The 4,624-nt window shown below is 35.6% G+C and overlaps 1 pseudogene; it reads left to right on the plus strand.

The window, feature by feature from the left end:
- Positions 1-397: 397 nt before the first annotated feature.
- On the plus strand, positions 398-1,347 carry LOC124509892 (putative vomeronasal receptor-like protein 4; annotated as a pseudogene).
- The last annotated feature ends 3,277 nt before the right edge of the window (positions 1,348-4,624 follow it).

Genomic DNA, 4,624 nt, shown 5'->3' on the forward strand with positions numbered 1-4,624 from the left:
ACTTTTAAACAAAGAAATGAATATACTGTATGGGGAGTATGGGGAATGGGGACATCATCCTGGCATTAATATGGATATGAGATCTCTCTTTCTCTATGTCTCTCTCCTTCCCTCTCTTTCCTTCTCTCCTTCCCAATTTAGATGACACATATGGACAGATAGAGAGAGAGAGAGAGAGAGAGAAAGATATAGAAAGATAACATATAGATACGTATGTACATAATATACACACAATCAAATGGTGTACAAATAATTTTGAGACTCTATTTCTAAGACTTTATATAACATAGACTTAATGATTAATTGAGTAAAACAAAAAATTGTCTGTGGTGATGATTTTGACAAAGGATTAAATGACATTGATAACGTGAGGTCTAATTTTTCAGATAGACAAAATATGCTTTTGCTTTGTCACTGTGATGATGATATCGTCCATTATATTTGTATGAAGATAGGCCAGTTTTTACAAGTTCGTATTGGAATTTTTGCCAGCCCCTTCCTGCTTCTTTTCCACATCTTCATGCTACTTCTGGATCACAGACCTAAGCCAACTGTCCTGATCATCTATCACTTGGCCTTTGTCCACATAATGAAACTCTTCACGGCACTGTTTTTTAATGTCTACAGACCTGTTTGAAGTACTGAACACTCTAAATGATTTCAAATGCATGGCTTTATTGTGCATGAATAGGGTGACAATGGGTGTCTCCTTGAGCACCACCTGCCTCCTCAGCATGTTCAAGGCCATCATGATCAGCCCTAGCACCTCCTGGTTGGCCAGCTTTAAACATACGTGCAAAACGTACATCTTCCATTCTTTTATCATCTTATGGTTTCTGTTTGTCTCTCATTAGTGACTGCATCTTGTACACTGCTGCTCCTTCTAATGTGACCCAGAGCAATCTACTGTGTGTCAGTAAACACTGCTCACTTTCCCGCCTAAACTCCATCATCAGGGGACTGTTTTTCACGTTTTCAATATCCAGGGATGTTTTCTTTGTTGGAGGCATGCTGCTCTCAAGTGTGTACATTGTGATTCTCTTGTCCAGGCTTCAGGGGCAGTGCCAGCACCTTCCCAGCATCAGCCTCTCCTCAAGAGTCTCCTCAGAGAGAAGGGCTACCCAAACCATCCTGCTGTTGGCAAGTTTTTTTGTGGTCATGTACTAGGTGGGCCTCATTATCTCCTTCTCCTCCACTCTCTTATGGGCATATGACACAGTCATTCTGGATTTCCAGAAGCTTGTGCCCAATGTCTATGCCACTGTCAGTGCGTTGGTGCTAATAAGTTCTGATTAAAGGACAGAAAATGTGTTTCGAATGTGTGAAAAAATTACAATCAAGTTATAGGTACATATTGTGGAAATCATTATCTAGAACTGATCATTTTGATTTCATTCAAATTATAGAGTGTTTATTTACATATATCACATTTAAATATAATTTTAATTTGTATGTCATTGAAAGGTTTACTGTATATAAATAATAAATATTTTTGAAACCTCTGGTAACAATTACCCACCTGCTTTTTTTGAGTTTAGTATCAAGTAAGATTCAATATTACCATGTGTTGAACATTCCTTTATCTTTCGTTTTATTTCTCAAACACTCTTAAGGAAAATTTTCTCTATAAAAGTAAAATACACTCTAAAGCATGACTATTGTATTCTATTACAATGCATTACCTATTGGTAATGCAATATTTGAAAATTCTATTTACTCTTTTTACTTCAAGATATTTAGCTGTGCCTCTAATTTTAACTGAGAAACACTTTTCTCAGCACTATTTATATTTATTTCTATGAGTTCCGGCTTGTATTAGGGCTGCAGAGAGTGTACTCTCACCTCTGTATGTTTTCTAATTTATCATTCTCTTCTTTTAAAGGTTGTAAACTTTGTCTCATGTTACAACATATATATTTTTTTAATTTCTTTCATTTACACAGTTTGAGTAATATTTCTGGTGAGTATTTTACTTATCTGCTTTTGTTACAATTAATTTCTTATTTGTAACTTCATGCCTAGTTTTGACATTAGAAATTTATAATCGTCATTTTTTTAGTTTTGTTTTTTAATTTGTATACAGTAGTGAAACATTTAAATGATTCTTATTTCTTCCCATTCTGATCTTAATATAAATTTTTTTTTCAACGTTTATTTATTTTTGGGACAGAGAGAGACAGAGCATGAACGGGCGAGGGGCAGAGAGAGAGGGAGACACAGAATCGGAAACAGGCTCCAGGCTCTGAGCCATCAGCCCAGAGCCCGACGCGGGGCTCGAACTCACGGACCGCGAGATCGTGACCTGGCTGAAGTCGGACGCTTAACCGACTGCGCCACCCAGGCGCCCCTGATCTTAATATAATATAGTGACAATTCTATTCTCTATAAATGTTCTCTCTTGAATGGATTTGGCTTCAACATTTTTGTTCAGTATTCTAGGTTATTATTTCTTTCATCAATTCAGACTAATATAATATTTAACTAAATTGTTGTGTACTAAATTGTGTTATTTAATTTTCAAGATTTAATTACATTAGGCCTCTTCTTCACAATATATCTTACAAGTGTATAGTTTATTTGTCTTTCGACATTATTTTTATTTCCTATTTTTCCTGTCTTTACTTACATATTTTATATGTTGTAGATGAAATTTATTGTCAAATTGGTTTCCATACAACACCCCGTGCTCATCCCAACAGGTGCCCTCCTCAATAACTATCAAATAATTTAAACATATTGCTGATATATTTATTTTGTGACATGTAATTTCTTCTACCCTATACCCAAAACTAATTTAATTGTGTTTCACCATTAATAATTTCATTGTGAACTTTGGGACATATCACAGTGCAGGTATCTCTAGTCTCTTTGTACCAATCACCCTGAGGATGAGTTGGAGTACCACACAGGTTTGAGCTCCTTGTAGTCAGTCAAGATCTAGATGGCGAGACGGTCTCTGAATTTGATTGCTTCTTTAGATCCTTCACTTGAATTACTTAGCTTTCTGGGATGTTCTTATATTTTATTATTATCCTTGCAGTACATTATAAGGATTTTTTTTACTTTTGTATTTTATATATTTTTTCTATATAAATTAAAGTTAACTTGTAGTGTTATTGTAAGGAGTACAACCCAGTGATGCATCCCTTTCAATAATGACCAGGGCTTATCTGAACAAGTGCCTTCTTAATCCCCGTCACACAATTACCCCATCCCTACAACAAACACCACTCCAGCGACCCTCAGTTTGTTCTCTGTATTTTAGAGTCTCTTATGGTTTTCCTCTCTCCATTTTTATCTCATTTTTCCCTCCCTTCCCATATATTCATCTATTGTGTTTCTTAAATTCCGCATATGAGTGAAATCATATATTGGTTTTACTCTGACTGACTCATTTCCCTTAGCATAATACTCTAGTTCCATCCACATGTTTGCAAATGGCAAGATTTCATTCTTTTTGATTGTTGAATAATATTCCACTCTGTAATATATTTATCCATTCGTCAGTCAATGGACCTTTTGACTCATTACATACTCTGGCTATTGTTAATAGTGCTGCTATAAACATTGTAGTGCATGTGTCCCTTTGAATTAGCATTTTTGTATCCTTTGGGTATATACCTACTGGTGCAATTGCTGGGTCATACAATAGGTCTATTTTTAATTTTTTGAGGAACTTCCATGCTGTTTTCAGAGTGACTGGATCAGTTTGTATCTCCACCAAAAGTGTAAAAGCATTCTCCTAATTCCACATCCTCACCAAAATCTGTTGTTTCCTCTCTTTTTTTTTTTTTTAGCCATTCTAATAGGTGTGAGGTGGTATCTCATTGTGGTTTTGATTTGTATTTCTCTGATAATGAATGATGTTTAGCATCTTTTCTGTGTCCGTTGGTCCTCTGGGTGTGTTCTTTGGAAATTGTGCATTAATGCCTTCTGCCCATTTCTTCACTGGATTATTTGTATTTTGGTTGTTGTGTTTAATAAGTACCTATTTTGGATACTGACCCTTTATCTGATATCTAATCTACAAATCTCTTCTACCATTCCATCGGCTGTCCTTTAGTTTTGTTGTTTGTTTCCTTTGATGTGCAGATTTTTTATCTTGATAGGGTCCTAATAGTCCATTTTTCCTTTAGTTTCCCTTTCTCCCGGAGCTATGTCTAGTAACAATTTGCTGTTGCAGAGTTCAAAGACGCTAATGTCTGTTTCCTATTCTGGGGTTTTGATGGATTCCTGCCTCATATTTAGGGATTTCATATATTTTGAATTTAGTTTTGTTTATAGTATAAGAAAGTGATCCAGCTTCATTTTTCTGCATTTCACTATCCAGATTTCTCAGTGCCATTTGCGAAAGAGACTGTCTTTTCTTCCACTAGAGATTCTTTCCTGTCTTGTCAAGGATTAGTTGTTCACACATTGTGGGGCCATTTCTGGATGCTCTGTTCTGTTCGACTGACCTATGTGTTTGTTTTTGTGCCAATACCATACTTTCTTGATGATTAGAGCTTTGTAATACAGCTTGATGTCCATAATATGATGTCTCCATATTTTCTCCTTTTCAACATTACTTTGGCTACTTGGGGATGTTTCTCTTTCCATAAAAATTTCAAAGTTGTTTTTTCAA

This window comes from Lynx rufus, unplaced genomic scaffold (genome assembly GCF_022079265.1).
Source record: "Lynx rufus isolate CCGP_SWC_20201006 ecotype Redwood Valley unplaced genomic scaffold, mLynRuf1.p SCAF_15, whole genome shotgun sequence".
NCBI classification, from domain to species: Eukaryota; Metazoa; Chordata; class Mammalia; order Carnivora; family Felidae; genus Lynx; species Lynx rufus.